Genomic DNA, 18,531 nt, shown 5'->3' on the forward strand with positions numbered 1-18,531 from the left:
GCCATAGTAGAAGATCATCGGAGGAGTTTATAGGGTGACGGGGGGCTTATGAATACATGCACACCTCTTCCAAGCAAACCCTTTGCACATATGTGCAGAACTGAGTGGTAAGGCATGAAAAAAGCCTTAATAATTTGGAGAAGAAAGTTGCGACGCAGCAAATACGCATGCAGAGCCATTGGTCTATTTGGCTGTGGGGCTGAAAAACACCCGGGCTATAGGAAATGCTGTGACGTGGGGAATTCTTCTTTTTCCATCAGCATGTGATGAGCAGGGATTTGGGCCTTTGGTTTATATTTTTGATCAGAAACGCGTTTGTGTTGACAGAAGAGATTTGGCGACTTCTATGAAAATGATCTCATAGCAGAGGATGGTTTCGATCCATCGACCTCTGGGTTATGGGCCCAGCACGCTTCCGCTGCGCCACTCTGCTGCTGGATGCTGCTACCTTGAGGAGAATTGTACTTATCGACTGACTTTTGAAAAGTGACTAGAAGGGAGGGTGTCTATGGGATGGAATCCGACAGCAGGATCTTATTGTCGGCAACTTGAGCTCTACTGAGCACCGGCAATTGTCTCTTTGTTTTTGCTGATTTCTTTTTGTCATATTATGTTCAAAGGTTCCCCTGAGGAACCTGCGCCTGGCCTGGCTGGGAGTTCCCGTGGAAAGGCCAGACAGCCGCGTCTCTGTGGCGCAATCGGTTAGCGCGTTCGGCTGTTAACCGAAAGGTTGGTGGTTCAAGCCCACCCAGGGACATGGGCCACTTTTGCTTGAGTAGCATGCTACGGGGGAAGAAGATTCCACGTTGGCTTTCATCTGCTCTTCCAATAAAAAGCCCTGTTGCTTGCTCGCTACCTACCTTTTGAACTCCCTAGATACTACAGAAGAGACCTTTCTAAAAGAGCTCTTTGTCGATAGAGGGAAGGAGCTTAGCCGTGTTTTCCCAGGAACCATGGTCTCTTTTGCTGGCATCGCATGTTATGGGTGGAAAAGATTCCATGTTGGGTTTCAGCTGAGCTGCTCTCCCAACAAGTAAATCTCTGTTGCTCTCTGCCTTTGTTTTGACCTCCTCGGGTACAACGGAGGAAACCTTTCTAAAAGACCTGTTGTAGATGGACAGAAGGAGCATACCTGGGCTGTGTTGACCAGGAGGATGAACCATCCGATAGAATTCACAAAAAATTCCTTCGAGCCGGAATTGAACCAGCGACCTAAGGATTGCTGATTTACTGCTACAGTCCTCCGCTCTACCAGCTGAGCTATCGAAGGCATGTTTTGCTCATGCTTGAAAGCCTCCTAGTTTTAGCTGTTGGAGCCTTGAGCATGAGGTAAAAAGAAACTCTCTACTACCATGTGAAAAAAACAAAATCAGCTTTGGAGAATGCGGGCATCGATCCCGCTACCTCTCGCATGCTAAGCGAGCGCTCTACCACTTGAGCTAATCCCCCCTGGCATGGTAGACTTGCCTTTACTTTCTTCCCACACCCTGTGGTGGCTTTCACATAAAGTCAGGTGTGACGTTGCATTGTTACATGGCAACTGATTTCTGAAAAGTAGATCGCTTTTTTTTTTTTTTTTTTTTTTTTAAGTGCGGATACCATTTTGCCATAGTAGAAGATCATCGGAGGAGTTTATAGGGTGACGGGGGGCTTATGAATACATGCACACCTCTTCCAAGCAAACCCTTTGCACATATGTGCAGAACTGAGTGGTAAGGCATGAAAAAAGCCTTAATAATTTGGAGAAGAAAGTTGCGACGCAGCAAATACGCATGCAGAGCCATTGGTCTTTTTGGCTGTGGGGCTGAAAAACACCCGGGCTATAGGAAATGCTGTGACGTGGGGAATTCTTCTTTGTCCATCAGCATGCGATGAGCAGGGATTTGAGCCTTTGGTTTATATTTTTGATCAGAAACGCATTTGTGTTGACAGAAGAGATTTGGCGACTTCTATGAAAATGATCTCATAGCAGAGGATGGTTTCGATCCATCGACCTCTGGGTTATGGGCCCAGCACGCTTCCGCTGCGCCACTCTGCTGCTGGATGCTGCTACCTTGAGGAGAATTGTACTTATCGACTGACTTTTGAAAAGTGACTAGAAGGGAGGGTGTCTATGGGATGGAATCCGACAGCAGGATCTTATTGTCGGCAACTTGAGCTCTACTGAGCACCGGCAATTGTCTCTTTGTTTTTGCTGATTTCTTTTTGTCATATTATGTTCAAAGGTTCCCCTGAGGAACCTGCGCCTGGCCGGGCTGGGAGTTCCCGTGGAAAGGCCAGACATCTGCGTCTCTGTGGCGCAATCGGTTAGCGCGTTCGGCTGTTAACCGAAAGGTTGGTGGTTCAAGCCCACCCAGGGACATGGGCCACTTTTGCTTGAGTAGCATGCTACGGGGGAAGAAGATTCCACGTTGGCTTTCATCTGCTCTTCCAATAAAAAGCCCTGTTGCTTGCTCGCTATCTACCTTTTGAACTCCCTAGATACTACAGAAGAGACCTTTCTAAAAGAGCTCTTTGTCGATAGAGGGAAGGAGCTTAGCCGTGCTTTCCCAGGAACCATGGTCTCTTTTGCTGGCATCGCATGTTATGGGTGGAAAAGATTCCATGTTGGTTTTCAGCTGAGCTGCTCTCCCAAGTAAATCTCTGTTGCTCTCTGCCTTTGTTTTGACCTCCTCGGGTACAACGGAGGAAACCTTTCTAAAAGACCTGTTTTAGATGGACTGAAGGAGCATACCTGGGCTGTGTTGACCAGGAGGATGAACCATCCGATAGAATTCACAAAAAATTCCTTCGAGCCGGAATTGAACCAGCGACCTAAGGATTGCTAATTTACTGCTACAGTCCTCCGCTCTACCAGCTGAGCTATCGAAGGCATGTTTTGCTCATGCTTGAAAGCCTCCTAGTTTTAGCTGTTGGAGCCTTGCGCATGAGGTAAAAAGAAACTCTCTACTACCATGTGAAAAAAACAAAATCAGCTTTGGAGAATGCGGGCATCGATCCCGCTACCTCTCGCATGCTAAGCGAGCGCTCTACCACTTGAGCTAACCCCCCTGGCATGGTAGACTTGCCTTTACTTTCTTCCCACACCCTGTGGTGGCTTTCACATAAAGTCAGGTGTGACGTTGCATTGTTACATGGCAACTGATTTCTGAAAAGTAGATCGCTTTTTTTTTTTTTTTTTTTTTTTAAGTGCGGATACCATTTTGCCATAGTAGAAGATCATCGGAGGAGTTTATAGGGTGACGGGGGGCTTATGAATACATGCACACCTCTTCCAAGCAAACCCTTTGCACATATGTGCAGAACTGAGTGGTAAGGCATGAAAAAAGCCTTAATAATTTGGAGAAGAAAGTTGCGACGCAGCAAATACGCATGCAGAGCCATTGGTCTTTTTGGCTGTGGGGCTGAAAAACACCCGGGCTATAGGAAATGCTGTGACGTGGGGAATTCTTCTTTTTCCATCAGCATGTGATGAGCAGGGATTTGGGCCTTTGGTTTATATTTTTGATCAGAAACGCGTTTGTGTTGACAGAAGAGATTTGGCGACTTCTATGAAAATGATCTCATAGCAGAGGATGGTTTCGATCCATCGACCTCTGGGTTATGGGCCCAGCACGCTTCCGCTGCGCCACTCTGCTGCTGGATGCTGCTACCTTGAGGAGAATTGTACTTATCGACTGACTTTTGAAAAGTGACTAGAAGGGAGGGTGTCTATGGGATGGAATCCGACAGCAGGATCTTATTGTCGGCAACTTGAGCTCTACTGAGCACCGGCAATTGTCTCTTTGTTTTTGCTGATTTCTTTTTGTCATATTATGTTCAAAGGTTCCCCTGAGGAACCTGCGCCTGGCCTGGCTGGGAGTTCCCGTGGAAAGGCCAGACATCTGCGTCTCTGTGGCGCAATCGGTTAGCGCGTTCGGCTGTTAACCGAAAGGTTGGTGGTTCAAGCCCACCCAGGGACGTGGGCCACTTTTGCTTTTCCAATAAAAAGCCCTGTTGCTTGCTCGCTACCTACCTTTTGAACTCCCTAGATACTACAGAAGAGACCTTTCTAAAAGAGCTCTTTGTCGATAGAGGGAAGGAGCTTAGCCGTGTTTTCCCAGGAACCATGGTCTCTTTTGCTGGCATCGCATGTTATGGGTGGAAAAGATTCCATGTTGGGTTTCAGCTGAGCTGCTCTCCCAACAAGTAAATCTCTGTTGCTCTCTGCCTTTGTTTTGACCTCCTCGGGTACAACGGAGGAAACCTTTCTAAAAGACCTGTTGTAGATGGACAGAAGGAGCATACCTGGGCTGTGTTGACCAGGAGGATGAACCATCCGATAGAATTCACAAAAAATTCCTTCGAGCCGGAATTGAACCAGCGACCTAAGGATTGCTGATTTACTGCTACAGTCCTCCGCTCTACCAGCTGAGCTATCGAAGGCATGTTTTGCTCATGCTTGAAAGCCTCCTAGTTTTAGCTGTTGGAGCCTTGAGCATGAGGTAAAAAGAAACTCTCTACTACCATGTGAAAAAAACAAAATCAGCTTTGGAGAATGCGGGCATCGATCCCGCTACCTCTCACATGCTAAGCGAGCGCTCTACCACTTGAGCTAACCCCCCTGGCATGGTAGACTTGCCTTTACTTTCTTCCCACACCCTGTGGTGGCTTTCACATAAAGTCAGGTGTGACGTTGCATTGTTACATGGCAACTGATTTCTGAAAAGTAGATCGCTTTTTTTTTTTTTTTTTTTTTTTAAGTGCGGATACCATTTTGCCATAGTAGAAGATCATCGGAGGAGTTTATAGGGTGACGGGGGGCTTATGAATACATGCACACCTCTTCCAAGCAAACCCTTTGCACATATGTGCAGAACTGAGTGGTAAGGCATGAAAAAAGCCTTAATAATTTGGAGAAGAAAGTTGCGACGCAGCAAATACGCATGCAGAGCCATTGGTCTTTTTGGCTGTGGGGCTGAAAAACACCCGGGCTATAGGAAATGCTGTGACGTGGGGAATTCTTCTTTTTCCATCAGCATGTGATGAGCAGGGATTTGGGCCTTTGGTTTATATTTTTGATCAGAAACGCGTTTGTGTTGACAGAAGAGATTTGGCGACTTCTATGAAAATGATCTCATAGCAGAGGATGGTTTCGATCCATCGACCTCTGGGTTATGGGCCCAGCACGCTTCCGCTGCGCCACTCTGCTGCTGGATGCTGCTACCTTGAGGAGAATTGTACTTATCGACTGACTTTTGAAAAGTGACTAGAAGGGAGGGTGTCTATGGGATGGAATCCGACAGCAGGATCTTATTGTCGGCAACTTGAGCTCTACTGAGCACCGGCAATTGTCTCTTTGTTTTTGCTGATTTCTTTTTGTCATATTATGTTCAAAGGTTCCCCTGAGTAACCTGTGCCTGGCCTGGCTGGGAGTTCCCGTGGAAAGGCCAGACATCTGCGTCTCTGTGGCGCAATCGGTTAGCGCGTTTGGCTGTTAACCGAAAGGTTGATGGTTCAAGCCCACCCAGGGACGTGGGCCACTTTTGCTTTTCCAATAAAAAGCCCTGTTGCTTGCTCGCTACCTACCTTTTGAACTCCCTAGATACTACAGAAGAGACCTTTCTAAAAGAGCTCTTTGTCGATAGAGGGAAGGAGCTTAGCCGTGTTTTCCCAGGAACCATGGTCTCTTTTGCTGGCATCGCATGTTATGGGTGGAAAAGATTCCATGTTGGGTTTCAGCTGAGCTGCTCTCCCAACAAGTAAATCTCTGTTGCTCTCTGCCTTTGTTTTGACCTCCTCGGGTACAACGGAGGAAACCTTTCTAAAAGACCTGTTGTAGATGGACAGAAGGAGCATACCTGGGCTGTGTTGACCAGGAGGATGAACCATCCGATAGAATTCACAAAAAATTCCTTCGAGCCGGAATTGAACCAGCGACCTAAGGATTGCTGATTTACTGCTACAGTCCTCCGCTCTACCAGCTGAGCTATCGAAGGCATGTTTTGCTCTTGCTTGAAAGCCTCCTAGTTTTAGCTGTTGGAGCCTTGAGCATGAGGTAAAAAGAAACTCTCTACTACCATGTGAAAAAAACAAAATCAGCTTTGGAGAATGCGGGCATCGATCCCGCTACCTCTCGCATGCTAAGCGAGCGCTCTACCACTTGAGCTAACCCCCCTGGCATGGTAGACTTGCCTTTACTTTCTTCCCACACCCTGTGGTGGCTTTCACATAAAGTCAGGTGTGACGTTGCATTGTTACATGGCAACTGATTTCTGAAAAGTAGATCGCTTTTTTTTTTTTTTTTTGTTTTTTAAGTGCGGATACCATTTTGCCATAGTAGAAGATCATCGGAGGAGTTTATAGGGTGACGGGGGGCTTATGAATACATGCACACCTCTTCCAAGCAAACCCTTTGCACATATGTGCAGAACTGAGTGGTAAGGCATGAAAAAAGCCTTAATAATTTGGAGAAGAAAGTTGCGACGCAGCAAATACGCATGCAGAGCCATTGGTCTTTTTGGCTGTGGGGCTGAAAAACACCCGGGCTATAGGAAATGCTGTGACGTGGGGAATTCTTCTTTGTCCATCAGCATGCGATGAGCAGGGATTTGAGCCTTTGGTTTATATTTTTGATCAGAAACGCGTTTGTGTTGACAGAAGAGATTTGGCGACTTCTATGAAAATGATCTCATAGCAGAGGATGGTTTCGATCCATCGACCTCTGGGTTATGGGCCCAGCACGCTTCCGCTGCGCCACTCTGCTGCTGGATGCTGCTACCTTGAGGAGAATTGTACTTATCGACTGACTTTTGAAAAGTGACTAGAAGGGAGGGTGTCTATGGGATGGAATCCGACAGCAGGATCTTATTGTCGGCAACTTGAGCTCTACTGAGCACCGGCAATTGTCTCTTTGTTTTTGCTGATTTCTTTTTGTCATATTATGTTCAAAGGTTCCCCTGAGGAACCTGCGCCTGGCCGGGCTGGGAGTTCCCGTGGAAAGGCCAGACATCTGCGTCTCTGTGGCGCAATCGGTTAGCGCGTTCGGCTGTTAACCGAAAGGTTGGTGGTTCAAGCCCACCCAGGGACATGGGCCACTTTTGCTTGAGTAGCATGCTACGGGGGAAGAAGATTCCACGTTGGCTTTCATCTGCTCTTCCAATAAAAAGCCCTGTTGCTTGCTCGCTACCTACCTTTTGAACTCCCTAGATACTACAGAAGAGACCTTTCTAAAAGAGCTCTTTGTCGATAGAGGGAAGGAGCTTAGCCGTGTTTTCCCAGGAACCATGGTCTCTTTTGCTGGCATCGCATGTTATGGGTGGAAAAGATTCCATGTTGGGTTTCAGCTGAGCTGCTCTCCCAACAAGTAAATCTCTGTTGCTCTCTGCCTTTGTTTTGACCTCCTCGGGTACAACGGAGGAAACCTTTCTAAAAGACCTGTTGTAGATGGACAGAAGGAGCATACCTGGGCTGTGTTGACCAGGAGGATGAACCATCCGATAGAATTCACAAAAAATTCCTTCGAGCCGGAATTGAACCAGCGACCTAAGGATTGCTGATTTACTGCTACAGTCCTCCGCTCTACCAGCTGAGCTATCGAAGGCATGTTTTGCTCATGCTTGAAAGCCTCCTAGTTTTAGCTGTTGGAGCCTTGAGCATGAGGTAAAAAGAAACTCTCTACTACCATGTGAAAAAAACAAAATCAGCTTTGGAGAATGCGGGCATCGATCCCGCTACCTCTCGCATGCTAAGCGAGCGCTCTACCACTTGAGCTAACCCCCCTGGCATGGTAGACTTGCCTTTACTTTCTTCCCACACCCTGTGGTGGCTTTCACATAAAGTCAGGTGTGACGTTGCATTGTTACATGGCAACTGATTTCTGAAAAGTAGATCGCTTTTTTTTTTTTTTTTTTTTTTTAAGTGCGGATACCATTTTGCCATAGTAGAAGATCATCGGAGGAGTTTATAGGGTGACGGGGGGCTTATGAATACATGCACACCTCTTCCAAGCAAACCCTTTGCACATATGTGCAGAACTGAGTGGTAAGGCATGAAAAAAGCCTTAATAATTTGGAGAAGAAAGTTGCGACGCAGCAAATACGCATGCAGAGCCATTGGTCTTTTTGGCTGTGGGGCTGAAAAACACCCGGGCTATAGGAAATGCTGTGACGTGGGGAATTCTTCTTTTTCCATCAGCATGTGATGAGCAGGGATTTGGGCCTTTGGTTTATATTTTTGATCAGAAACGCGTTTGTGTTGACAGAAGAGATTTGGCGACTTCTATGAAAATGATCTCATAGCAGAGGATGGTTTCGATCCATCGACCTCTGGGTTATGGGCCCAGCACGCTTCCGCTGCGCCACTCTGCTGCTGGATGCTGCTACCTTGAGGAGAATTGTACTTATCGACTGACTTTTGAAAAGTGACTAGAAGGGAGGGTGTCTATGGGATGGAATCCGACAGCAGGATCTTATTGTCGGCAACTTGAGCTCTACTGAGCACCGGCAATTGTCTCTTTGTTTTTGCTGATTTCTTTTTGTCATATTATGTTCAAAGGTTCCCCTGAGGAACCTGCGCCTGGCCTGGCTGGGAGTTCCCGTGGAAAGGCCAGACATCTGCGTCTCTGTGGCGCAATCGGTTAGCGCGTTCGGCTGTTAACCGAAAGGTTGGTGGTTCAAGCCCACCCAGGGACGTGGGCCACTTTTGCTTTTCCAATAAAAAGCCCTGTTGCTTGCTCGCTACCTACCTTTTGAACTCCCTAGATACTACAGAAGAGACCTTTCTAAAAGAGCTCTTTGTCGATAGAGGGAAGGAGCTTAGCCGTGTTTTCCCAGGAACCATGGTCTCTTTTGCTGGCATCGCATGTTATGGGTGGAAAAGATTCCATGTTGGGTTTCAGCTGAGCTGCTCTCCCAACAAGTAAATCTCTGTTGCTCTCTGCCTTTGTTTTGACCTCCTCGGGTACAACGGAGGAAACCTTTCTAAAAGACCTGTTGTAGATGGACAGAAGGAGCATACCTGGGCTGTGTTGACCAGGAGGATGAACCATCCGATAGAATTCACAAAAAATTCCTTCGAGCCGGAATTGAACCAGCGACCTAAGGATTGCTGATTTACTGCTACAGTCCTCCGCTCTACCAGCTGAGCTATCGAAGGCATGTTTTGCTCATGCTTGAAAGCCTCCTAGTTTTAGCTGTTGGAGCCTTGAGCATGAGGTAAAAAGAAACTCTCTACTACCATGTGAAAAAAACAAAATCAGCTTTGGAGAATGCGGGCATCGATCCCGCTACCTCTCGCATGCTAAGCGAGCGCTCTACCACTTGAGCTAACCCCCCTGGCATGGTAGACTTGCCTTTACTTTCTTCCCACACCCTGTGGTGGCTTTCACATAAAGTCAGGTGTGACGTTGCATTGTTACATGGCAACTGATTTCTGAAAAGTAGATCGCTTTTTTTTTTTTTTTTTTTTTTTAAGTGCGGATACCATTTTGCCATAGTAGAAGATCATCGGAGGAGTTTATAGGGTGACGGGGGGCTTATGAATACATGCACACCTCTTCCAAGCAAACCCTTTGCACATATGTGCAGAACTGAGTGGTAAGGCATGAAAAAAGCCTTAAATATTTGGAGAAGAAAGTTGCGACGCAGCAAATACGCATGCAGAGCCATTGGTCTTTTTGGCTGTGGGGCTGAAAAACACCCGGGCTATAGGAAATGCTGTGACGTGGGGAATTCTTCTTTTTCCATCAGCATGTGATGAGCAGGGATTTGGGCCTTTGGTTTATATTTTTGATCAGAAACGCGTTTGTGTTGACAGAAGAGATTTGGCGACTTCTATGAAAATGATCTCATAGCAGAGGATGGTTTCGATCCATCGACCTCTGGGTTATGGGCCCAGCACGCTTCCGCTGCGCCACTCTGCTGCTGGATGCTGCTACCTTGAGGAGAATTGTACTTATCGACTGACTTTTGAAAAGTGACTAGAAGGGAGGGTGTCTATGGGATGGAATCCGACAGCAGGATCTTATTGTCGGCAACTTGAGCTCTACTGAGCACCGGCAATTGTCTCTTTGTTTTTGCTGATTTCTTTTTGTCATATTATGTTCAAAGGTTCCCCTGAGTAACCTGTGCCTGGCCTGGCTGGGAGTTCCCGTGGAAAGGCCAGACATCTGCGTCTCTGTGGCGCAATCGGTTAGCGCGTTTGGCTGTTAACCGAAAGGTTGATGGTTCAAGCCCACCCAGGGACGTGGGCCACTTTTGCTTTTCCAATAAAAAGCCCTGTTGCTTGCTCGCTACCTACCTTTTGAACTCCCTAGATACTACAGAAGAGACCTTTCTAAAAGAGCTCTTTGTCGATAGAGGGAAGGAGCTTAGCCGTGTTTTCCCAGGAACCATGGTCTCTTTTGCTGGCATCGCATGTTATGGGTGGAAAAGATTCCATGTTGGGTTTCAGCTGAGCTGCTCTCCCAACAAGTAAATCTCTGTTGCTCTCTGCCTTTGTTTTGACCTCCTCGGGTACAACGGAGGAAACCTTTCTAAAAGACCTGTTGTAGATGGACAGAAGGAGCATACCTGGGCTGTGTTGACCAGGAGGATGAACCATCCGATAGAATTCACAAAAAATTCCTTCGAGCCGGAATTGAACCAGCGACCTAAGGATTGCTGATTTACTGCTACAGTCCTCCGCTCTACCAGCTGAGCTATCGAAGGCATGTTTTGCTCTTGCTTGAAAGCCTCCTAGTTTTAGCTGTTGGAGCCTTGAGCATGAGGTAAAAAGAAACTCTCTACTACCATGTGAAAAAAACAAAATCAGCTTTGGAGAATGCGGGCATCGATCCCGCTACCTCTCGCATGCTAAGCGAGCGCTCTACCACTTGAGCTAACCCCCCTGGCATGGTAGACTTGCCTTTACTTTCTTCCCACACCCTGTGGTGGCTTTCACATAAAGTCAGGTGTGACGTTGCATTGTTACATGGCAACTGATTTCTGAAAAGTAGATCGCTTTTTTTTTTTTTTTTGTTTTTTAAGTGCGGATACCATTTTGCCATAGTAGAAGATCATCGGAGGAGTTTATAGGGTGACGGGGGGCTTATGAATACATGCACACCTCTTCCAAGCAAACCCTTTGCACATATGTGCAGAACTGAGTGGTAAGGCATGAAAAAAGCCTTAATAATTTGGAGAAGAAAGTTGCGACGCAGCAAATACGCATGCAGAGCCATTGGTCTTTTTGGCTGTGGGGCTGAAAAACACCCGGGCTATAGGAAATGCTGTGACGTGGGGAATTCTTCTTTGTCCATCAGCATGCGATGAGCAGGGATTTGAGCCTTTGGTTTATATTTTTGATCAGAAACGCGTTTGTGTTGACAGAAGAGATTTGGCGACTTCTATGAAAATGATCTCATAGCAGAGGATGGTTTCGATCCATCGACCTCTGGGTTATGGGCCCAGCACGCTTCCGCTGCGCCACTCTGCTGCTGGATGCTGCTACCTTGAGGAGAATTGTACTTATCGACTGACTTTTGAAAAGTGACTAGAAGGGAGGGTGTCTATGGGATGGAATCCGACAGCAGGATCTTATTGTCGGCAACTTGAGCTCTACTGAGCACCGGCAATTGTCTCTTTGTTTTTGCTGATTTCTTTTTGTCATATTATGTTCAAAGGTTCCCCTGAGGAACCTGCGCCTGGCCGGGCTGGGAGTTCCCGTGGAAAGGCCAGACATCTGCGTCTCTGTGGCGCAATCGGTTAGCGCGTTCGGCTGTTAACCGAAAGGTTGGTGGTTCAAGCCCACCCAGGGACATGGGCCACTTTTGCTTGAGTAGCATGCTACGGGGGAAGAAGATTCCACGTTGGCTTTCATCTGCTCTTCCAATAAAAAGCCCTGTTGCTTGCTCGCTATCTACCTTTTGAACTCCCTAGATACTACAGAAGAGACCTTTCTAAAAGAGCTCTTTGTCGATAGAGGGAAGGAGCTTAGCCGTGCTTTCCCAGGAACCATGGTCTCTTTTGCTGGCATCGCATGTTATGGGTGGAAAAGATTCCATGTTGGTTTTCAGCTGAGCTGCTCTCCCAACAAGTAAATCTCTGTTGCTCTCTGCCTTTGTTTTGACCTCCTCGGGTACAACGGAGGAAACCTTTCTAAAAGACCTGTTTTAGATGGACTGAAGGAGCATACCTGGGCTGTGTTGACCAGGAGGATGAACCATCCGATAGAATTCACAAAAAATTCCTTCGAGCCGGAATTGAACCAGCGACCTAAGGATTGCTAATTTACTGCTACAGTCCTCCGCTCTACCAGCTGAGCTATCGAAGGTATGTTTTGCTCATGCTTGAAAGCCTCCTAGTTTTAGCTGTTGGAGCCTTGCGCATGAGGTAAAAAGAAACTCTCTACTACCATGTGAAAAAAACAAAATCAGCTTTGGAGAATGCGGGCATCGATCCCGCTACCTCTCGCATGCTAAGCGAGCGCTCTACCACTTGAGCTAACCCCCCTGGCATGGTAGACTTGCCTTTACTTTCTTCCCACACCCTGTGGTGGCTTTCACATAAAGTCAGGTGTGACGTTGCATTGTTACATGGCAACTGATTTCTGAAAAGTAGATCGCTTTTTTTTTTTTTTTTTTTTTTTAAGTGCGGATACCATTTTGCCATAGTAGAAGATCATCGGAGGAGTTTATAGGGTGACGGGGGGCTTATGAATACATGCACACCTCTTCCAAGCAAACCCTTTGCACATATGTGCAGAACTGAGTGGTAAGGCATGAAAAAAGCCTTAATAATTTGGAGAAGAAAGTTGCGACGCAGCAAATACGCATGCAGAGCCATTGGTCTTTTTGGCTGTGGGGCTGAAAAACACCCGGGCTATAGGAAATGCTGTGACGTGGGGAATTCTTCTTTTTCCATCAGCATGTGATGAGCAGGGATTTGGGCCTTTGGTTTATATTTTTGATCAGAAACGCGTTTGTGTTGACAGAAGAGATTTGGCGACTTCTATGAAAATGATCTCATAGCAGAGGATGGTTTCGATCCATCGACCTCTGGGTTATGGGCCCAGCACGCTTCCGCTGCGCCACTCTGCTGCTGGATGCTGCTACCTTGAGGAGAATTGTACTTATCGACTGACTTTTGAAAAGTGACTAGAAGGGAGGGTGTCTATGGGATGGAATCCGACAGCAGGATCTTATTGTCGGCAACTTGAGCTCTACTGAGCACCGGCAATTGTCTCTTTGTTTTTGCTGATTTCTTTTTGTCATATTATGTTCAAAGGTTCCCCTGAGGAACCTGCGCCTGGCCTGGCTGGGAGTTCCCGTGGAAAGGCCAGACATCTGCGTCTCTGTGGCGCAATCGGTTAGCGCGTTCGGCTGTTAACCGAAAGGTTGGTGGTTCAAGCCCACCCAGGGACGTGGGCCACTTTTGCTTTTCCAATAAAAAGCCCTGTTGCTTGCTCGCTACCTACCTTTTGAACTCCCTAGATACTACAGAAGAGACCTTTCTAAAAGAGCTCTTTGTCGATAGAGGGAAGGAGCTTAGCCGTGTTTTCCCAGGAACCATGGTCTCTTTTGCTGGCATCGCATGTTATGGGTGGAAAAGATTCCATGTTGGGTTTCAGCTGAGCTGCTCTCCCAACAAGTAAATCTCTGTTGCTCTCTGCCTTTGTTTTGACCTCCTCGGGTACAACGGAGGAAACCTTTCTAAAAGACCTGTTGTAGATGGACAGAAGGAGCATACCTGGGCTGTGTTGACCAGGAGGATGAACCATCCGATAGAATTCACAAAAAATTCCTTCGAGCCGGAATTGAACCAGCGACCTAAGGATTGCTGATTTACTGCTACAGTCCTCCGCTCTACCAGCTGAGCTATCGAAGGCATGTTTTGCTCATGCTTGAAAGCCTCCTAGTTTTAGCTGTTGGAGCCTTGAGCATGAGGTAAAAAGAAACTCTCTACTACCATGTGAAAAAAACAAAATCAGCTTTGGAGAATGCGGGCATCGATCCCGCTACCTCTCGCATGCTAAGCGAGCGCTCTACCACTTGAGCTAACCCCCCTGGCATGGTAGACTTGCCTTTACTTTCTTCCCACACCCTGTGGTGGCTTTCACATAAAGTCAGGTGTGACGTTGCATTGTTACATGGCAACTGATTTCTGAAAAGTAGATCGCTTTTTTTTTTTTTTTTTTTTTTTAAGTGCGGATACCATTTTGCCATAGTAGAAGATCATCGGAGGAGTTTATAGGGTGACGGGGGGCTTATGAATACATGCACACCTCTTCCAAGCAAACCCTTTGCACATATGTGCAGAACTGAGTGGTAAGGCATGAAAAAAGCCTTAATAATTTGGAGAAGAAAGTTGCGACGCAGCAAATACGCATGCAGAGCCATTGGTCTTTTTGGCTGTGGGGCTGAAAAACACCCGGGCTATAGGAAATGCTGTGACGTGGGGAATTCTTCTTTTTCCATCAGCATGTGATGAGCAGGGATTTGGGCCTTTGGTTTATATTTTTGATCAGAAACGCGTTTGTGTTGACAGAAGAGATTTGGCGACTTCTATGAAAATGATCTCATAGCAGAGGATGGTTTCGATCCATCGACCTCTGGGTTATGGGCCCAGCACGCTTCCGCTGCGCCACTCTGCTGCTGGATGCTGCTACCTTGAGGAGAATTGTACTTATCGACTGACTTTTGAAAAGTGACTAGAAGGGAGGGTGTCTATGGGATGGAATCCGACAGCAGGATCTTATTGTCGGCAACTTGAGCTCTACTGAGCACAGGCAATTGTCTCTTTGTTTTTGCTGATTTCTTTTTGTCATATTATGTTCAAAGGTTCCCCTGAGGAACCTGCGCCTGGCCGGGCTGGGAGTTCCCGTGGAAAGGCCAGACATCTGCGTCTCTGTGGTGCAATCGGTTAGCGCGTTCGGCTGTTAACCGAAAGGTTGGTGGTTCAAGCCCACCCAGGGACATGGGCCACTTTTGCTTGAGTAGCATGCTACGGGGGAAGAAGATTCCACGTTGGCTTTCATCTGCTCTTCCAATAAAAAGCCCTGTTGCTTGCTCGCTATCTACCTTTTGAACTCCCTAGATACTACAGAAGAGACCTTTCTAAAAGAGCTCTTTGTCGATAGAGGGAAGGAGCTTAGCCGTGCTTTCCCAGGAACCATGGTCTCTTTTGCTGGCATCGCATGTTATGGGTGGAAAAGATTCCATGTTGGTTTTCAGCTGAGCTGCTCTCCCAACAAGTAAATCTCTGTTGCTCTCTGCCTTTGTTTTGACCTCCTCGGGTACAACGGAGGAAACCTTTCTAAAAGACCTGTTTTAGATGGACTGAAGGAGCATACCTGGGCTGTGTTGACCAGGAGGATGAACCATCCGATAGAATTCACAAAAAATTCCTTCGAGCCGGAATTGAACCAGCGACCTAAGGATTGCTGATTTACTGCTACAGTCCTCCGCTCTACCAGCTGAGCTATCGAAGGCACGTTTTGCTCATGCTTGAAAGCCTCCTAGTTTTAGCTGTTGGAGCCTTGCGCATGAGGTAAAAAGAAACTCTCTACTACCATGTGAAAAAAACAAAATCAGCTTTGGAGAATGCGGGCATCGATCCCGCTACCTCTCGCATGCTAAGCGAGCGCTCTACCACTTGAGCTAATCCCCCCTGGCATGGTAGACTTGCCTTTACTTTCTTCCCACACCCTGTGGTGGCTTTCACATAAAGTCAGGTGTGACGTTGCATTGTTACATGGCAACTGATTTCTGAAAAGTAGATCGCTTTTTTTTTTTTTTTTTTTTTTTAAGTGCGGATACCATTTTGCCATAGTAGAAGATCATCGGAGGAGTTTATAGGGTGACGGGGGGCTTATGAATACATGCACACCTCTTCCAAGCAAACCCTTTGGACATATGTGCAGAACTGAGTGGTAAGGCATGAAAAAAGCCTTAATAATTTGGAGAAGAAAGTTGCGACGCAGCAAATACGCATGCAGAGCCATTGGTATTTTTGGCTGTGGGGCTGAAAAACACCCGGACTATAGGAAATGCTGTGACGTGGGGAATTCTTCTTTTTCCATCAGCATGCGATGAGCAGGGATTTGAGCCTTTGTTTTATATTTTTGATCAGAAACGCGTTTGTGTTGACAGAAGAGATTTGGCGACTTCTATGAAAATGATCTCATAGCAGAGGATGGTTTCGATCCATCGACCTCTGGGTTATGGGCCCAGCACGCTTCCGCTGCGCCACTCTGCTGCTGGATGCTGCTAACTTGAGGAGAATTGTACTTATCGACTGACTTTTGAAAAGTGACTAGAAGGGAGGGTGTCTATGGGATGGAATCCGACAGCAGGATCTTATTGTCGGCAACTTGAGCTCTACTGAGCACAGGCAATTGTCTCTTTGTTTTTGCTGATTTCTTTTTGTCATATTATGTTCAAAGGTTCCCCTGAGGAACCTGCGCCTGGCCGGGCTGGGAGTTCCCGTGGAAAGGCCAGACATCCGCGTCTCTGTGGCGCAATCGGTTAGCGCGTTCGGCTGTTAACCGAAAGGTTGGTGGTTCAAGCCCACCCAGGGACGTGGGCCACTTTTGCTTGAGTAGCATGCTACGGGGGAAGAAGATTCCACGTTTGTTTTCTTCTGCTCTTCCAATAAAAAGCCCTGTTGCTTGCTCGCTACCTACCTTTTGAACTCCCTAGATACTACAGAAGAGACCTTTCTAAAAGAGCTCTTTGTCGATAGAGGGAAGGAGCTTAGCCGTGTTTTCCCAGGAACCATGGTCTCTTTTGCTGGCATCGCATGTTATGGGTGGAAAAGATTCCATGTTGGGTTTCAGCTGAGCTGCTCTCCCAACAAGTAAATCTCTGTTGCTCTCTGCCTTTGTTTTGACCTCCTCGGGTACAACGGAGGAAACCTTTCTAAAAGACCTGTTGTAGATGGACAGAAGGAGCATACCTGGGCTGTGTTGACCAGGAGGATGAACCATCCGATAGAATTCACAAAAAATTCCTTCGAGCCGGAATTGAACCAGCGACCTAAGGATTGCTGATTTACTGCTACAGTCCTCCGCTCTACCAGCTGAGCTATCGAAGGCATGTTTTGCTCATGCTTGAAAGCCTCCTAGTTTTAGCTGTTGGAGCCTTGAGCATGAGGTAAAAAGAAACTCTCTACCACCATGTGAAAAAAACAAAATCAGCTTTGGAGAATGCGGGCATCGATCCCGCTACCTCTCGCATGCTAAGCGAGCGCTCTACCACTTGAGCTAATCCCCCCTGGCATGGTAGACTTGCCTTTACTTTCTTCCCACACCCTGTGGTGGCTTTCACATAAAGTCAGGTGTGACGTTGCATTGTTACATGGCAACTGATTTCTGAAAAGTAGATCGCTTTTTTTTTTTTTTTAAGTGCGGATACCATTTTGCCATAGTAGAAGATCATCGGAGGAGTTTATAGGGTGACGGGGGGCTTATGAATACATGCACACCTCTTCCAAGCAAACCCTTTGCACATATGTGCAGAACTGAGTGGTAAGGCATGAAAAAAGCCTTAATAATTTGGAGAAGAAAGTTGCGACGCAGCAAATACGCATGCAGAGCCATTGGTCTTTTTGGCTGTGGGGCTGAAAAACACCCGGACTATAGGAAATGCTGTGACGTGGGGAATTCTTCTTTTTCCATCAGCATGCGATGAGCAGGGATTTGAGCCTTTGGTTTATATTTTTGATCAGAAACGCGTTTGTGTTGACAGAAGAGATTTGGCGACTTCTATGAAAATGATCTCATAGCAGAGGATGGTTTCGATCCATCGACCTCTGGGTTATGGGCCCAGCACGCTTCCGCTGCGCCACTCTGCTGCTGGATGCTGCTACCTTGAGGAGAATTGTACTTATCGACTGACTTTTGAAAAGTGACTAGAAGGGAGGGTGTCTATGGGATGGAATCCGACAGCAGGATCTTATTGTCGGCAACTTGAGCTCTACTGAGCACAGGCAATTGTCTCTTTGTTTTTGCTGATTTCTTTTTGTCATATTATGTTCAAAGGTTCCCCTGAGGAACCTGCGCCTGGCCGGGCTGGGAGTTCCCGTGGAAAGGCCAGACATCTGCGTCTCTGTGGCGCAATCAGTTAGCGCGTTCGGCTGTTAACCGAAAGGTTGGTGGTTCAAGCCCACCCAGGGACGTGGGCCACTTTTGCTTGAGTAGCATGCTACGGGGGAAGAAGATTCCACGTTTGTTTTCTTCTGCTCTTGTGGCGCCCCTGACCTGGTCAGGCACCACTGAGTACTGCACCCATGCTGGGGACAGTACAATACAGGTAATCCAGAAGGCTGACCGGGGTGTGGAACACAGGCGCATAGTGATCAGGTCTCACACATGTACCTTTGAGAGGACCCCTGGGGGTCCCAGGAGGGGGCAAAGCCTTGACCTTCACTGGAATAGTGGAGGGGGCCAAAAGCCTCCATCTCCTCTCAAGGGGTGTGGTGGAGAGTCTGGTTGCTAGGTGGCGTAGGCAAGAACAGGAGAGGAGGGGCAGTGAGTCAGTTAGAGCAGAGAACTCCAGAGGGCTCAGTGAGGAGC

General features: G+C 47.2%; 26 non-coding genes across 26 annotated transcripts; 4 read left to right on the forward strand and 22 right to left on the reverse strand.

The window, feature by feature from the left end:
* The first annotated feature begins 683 nt into the window (after positions 1-683).
* On the forward strand, positions 684-757 carry TRNAN-GUU (transfer RNA asparagine (anticodon GUU)). The gene has a single exon. It is a non-coding gene; the product is annotated as a tRNA-Asn (tRNA).
* Positions 758-1,184: 427 nt separating this feature from the next.
* Positions 1,185-1,270, reverse strand: TRNAY-GUA (transfer RNA tyrosine (anticodon GUA)). Its single transcript is given in 2 exon segments — positions 1,185-1,220; positions 1,234-1,270. It is a non-coding gene; the product is annotated as a tRNA-Tyr (tRNA).
* A 106-nt stretch (positions 1,271-1,376) lies between these two features.
* Positions 1,377-1,449, reverse strand: TRNAA-AGC (transfer RNA alanine (anticodon AGC)). Its single transcript has one exon. It is a non-coding gene; the product is annotated as a tRNA-Ala (tRNA).
* An 839-nt stretch (positions 1,450-2,288) lies between these two features.
* Positions 2,289-2,362, forward strand: TRNAN-GUU (transfer RNA asparagine (anticodon GUU)). The gene has a single exon. It is a non-coding gene; the product is annotated as a tRNA-Asn (tRNA).
* A 424-nt stretch (positions 2,363-2,786) lies between these two features.
* Positions 2,787-2,872, reverse strand: TRNAY-GUA (transfer RNA tyrosine (anticodon GUA)). Its single transcript is given in 2 exon segments — positions 2,787-2,822; positions 2,836-2,872. It is a non-coding gene; the product is annotated as a tRNA-Tyr (tRNA).
* A 106-nt stretch (positions 2,873-2,978) lies between these two features.
* TRNAA-AGC (transfer RNA alanine (anticodon AGC)) lies at positions 2,979-3,051 on the reverse strand. The gene has a single exon. It is a non-coding gene; the product is annotated as a tRNA-Ala (tRNA).
* A 1,288-nt stretch (positions 3,052-4,339) lies between these two features.
* On the reverse strand, positions 4,340-4,425 carry TRNAY-GUA (transfer RNA tyrosine (anticodon GUA)). Its single transcript is given in 2 exon segments — positions 4,340-4,375; positions 4,389-4,425. It is a non-coding gene; the product is annotated as a tRNA-Tyr (tRNA).
* A 106-nt stretch (positions 4,426-4,531) lies between these two features.
* On the reverse strand, positions 4,532-4,604 carry TRNAA-AGC (transfer RNA alanine (anticodon AGC)). The gene has a single exon. It is a non-coding gene; the product is annotated as a tRNA-Ala (tRNA).
* A 1,288-nt stretch (positions 4,605-5,892) lies between these two features.
* On the reverse strand, positions 5,893-5,978 carry TRNAY-GUA (transfer RNA tyrosine (anticodon GUA)). The gene is given in 2 exon segments: positions 5,893-5,928; positions 5,942-5,978. It is a non-coding gene; the product is annotated as a tRNA-Tyr (tRNA).
* A 106-nt stretch (positions 5,979-6,084) lies between these two features.
* TRNAA-AGC (transfer RNA alanine (anticodon AGC)) lies at positions 6,085-6,157 on the reverse strand. Its single transcript has one exon. It is a non-coding gene; the product is annotated as a tRNA-Ala (tRNA).
* Positions 6,158-6,995: 838 nt separating this feature from the next.
* Positions 6,996-7,069, forward strand: TRNAN-GUU (transfer RNA asparagine (anticodon GUU)). The gene has a single exon. It is a non-coding gene; the product is annotated as a tRNA-Asn (tRNA).
* Positions 7,070-7,496: 427 nt separating this feature from the next.
* On the reverse strand, positions 7,497-7,582 carry TRNAY-GUA (transfer RNA tyrosine (anticodon GUA)). The gene is given in 2 exon segments: positions 7,497-7,532; positions 7,546-7,582. It is a non-coding gene; the product is annotated as a tRNA-Tyr (tRNA).
* Positions 7,583-7,688: 106 nt separating this feature from the next.
* Positions 7,689-7,761, reverse strand: TRNAA-AGC (transfer RNA alanine (anticodon AGC)). Its single transcript has one exon. It is a non-coding gene; the product is annotated as a tRNA-Ala (tRNA).
* Positions 7,762-9,049: 1,288 nt separating this feature from the next.
* TRNAY-GUA (transfer RNA tyrosine (anticodon GUA)) lies at positions 9,050-9,135 on the reverse strand. The gene is given in 2 exon segments: positions 9,050-9,085; positions 9,099-9,135. It is a non-coding gene; the product is annotated as a tRNA-Tyr (tRNA).
* Positions 9,136-9,241: 106 nt separating this feature from the next.
* TRNAA-AGC (transfer RNA alanine (anticodon AGC)) lies at positions 9,242-9,314 on the reverse strand. Its single transcript has one exon. It is a non-coding gene; the product is annotated as a tRNA-Ala (tRNA).
* A 1,288-nt stretch (positions 9,315-10,602) lies between these two features.
* On the reverse strand, positions 10,603-10,688 carry TRNAY-GUA (transfer RNA tyrosine (anticodon GUA)). The gene is given in 2 exon segments: positions 10,603-10,638; positions 10,652-10,688. It is a non-coding gene; the product is annotated as a tRNA-Tyr (tRNA).
* Positions 10,689-10,794: 106 nt separating this feature from the next.
* On the reverse strand, positions 10,795-10,867 carry TRNAA-AGC (transfer RNA alanine (anticodon AGC)). Its single transcript has one exon. It is a non-coding gene; the product is annotated as a tRNA-Ala (tRNA).
* Positions 10,868-11,704: 837 nt separating this feature from the next.
* Positions 11,705-11,778, forward strand: TRNAN-GUU (transfer RNA asparagine (anticodon GUU)). Its single transcript has one exon. It is a non-coding gene; the product is annotated as a tRNA-Asn (tRNA).
* Positions 11,779-12,205: 427 nt separating this feature from the next.
* Positions 12,206-12,291, reverse strand: TRNAY-GUA (transfer RNA tyrosine (anticodon GUA)). The gene is given in 2 exon segments: positions 12,206-12,241; positions 12,255-12,291. It is a non-coding gene; the product is annotated as a tRNA-Tyr (tRNA).
* A 106-nt stretch (positions 12,292-12,397) lies between these two features.
* TRNAA-AGC (transfer RNA alanine (anticodon AGC)) lies at positions 12,398-12,470 on the reverse strand. Its single transcript has one exon. It is a non-coding gene; the product is annotated as a tRNA-Ala (tRNA).
* Positions 12,471-13,758: 1,288 nt separating this feature from the next.
* TRNAY-GUA (transfer RNA tyrosine (anticodon GUA)) lies at positions 13,759-13,844 on the reverse strand. Its single transcript is given in 2 exon segments — positions 13,759-13,794; positions 13,808-13,844. It is a non-coding gene; the product is annotated as a tRNA-Tyr (tRNA).
* Positions 13,845-13,950: 106 nt separating this feature from the next.
* On the reverse strand, positions 13,951-14,023 carry TRNAA-AGC (transfer RNA alanine (anticodon AGC)). The gene has a single exon. It is a non-coding gene; the product is annotated as a tRNA-Ala (tRNA).
* Positions 14,024-15,361: 1,338 nt separating this feature from the next.
* TRNAY-GUA (transfer RNA tyrosine (anticodon GUA)) lies at positions 15,362-15,447 on the reverse strand. The gene is given in 2 exon segments: positions 15,362-15,397; positions 15,411-15,447. It is a non-coding gene; the product is annotated as a tRNA-Tyr (tRNA).
* Positions 15,448-15,553: 106 nt separating this feature from the next.
* Positions 15,554-15,626, reverse strand: TRNAA-AGC (transfer RNA alanine (anticodon AGC)). The gene has a single exon. It is a non-coding gene; the product is annotated as a tRNA-Ala (tRNA).
* Positions 15,627-16,965: 1,339 nt separating this feature from the next.
* On the reverse strand, positions 16,966-17,051 carry TRNAY-GUA (transfer RNA tyrosine (anticodon GUA)). Its single transcript is given in 2 exon segments — positions 16,966-17,001; positions 17,015-17,051. It is a non-coding gene; the product is annotated as a tRNA-Tyr (tRNA).
* Positions 17,052-17,157: 106 nt separating this feature from the next.
* TRNAA-AGC (transfer RNA alanine (anticodon AGC)) lies at positions 17,158-17,230 on the reverse strand. Its single transcript has one exon. It is a non-coding gene; the product is annotated as a tRNA-Ala (tRNA).
* Positions 17,231-18,531: the final 1,301 nt, after the last annotated feature.

This window comes from Anomaloglossus baeobatrachus, chromosome 3 (assembly GCF_048569485.1).
Source record: "Anomaloglossus baeobatrachus isolate aAnoBae1 chromosome 3, aAnoBae1.hap1, whole genome shotgun sequence".
Lineage (NCBI taxonomy): Eukaryota > Metazoa > Chordata > Amphibia > Anura > Aromobatidae > Anomaloglossus > Anomaloglossus baeobatrachus.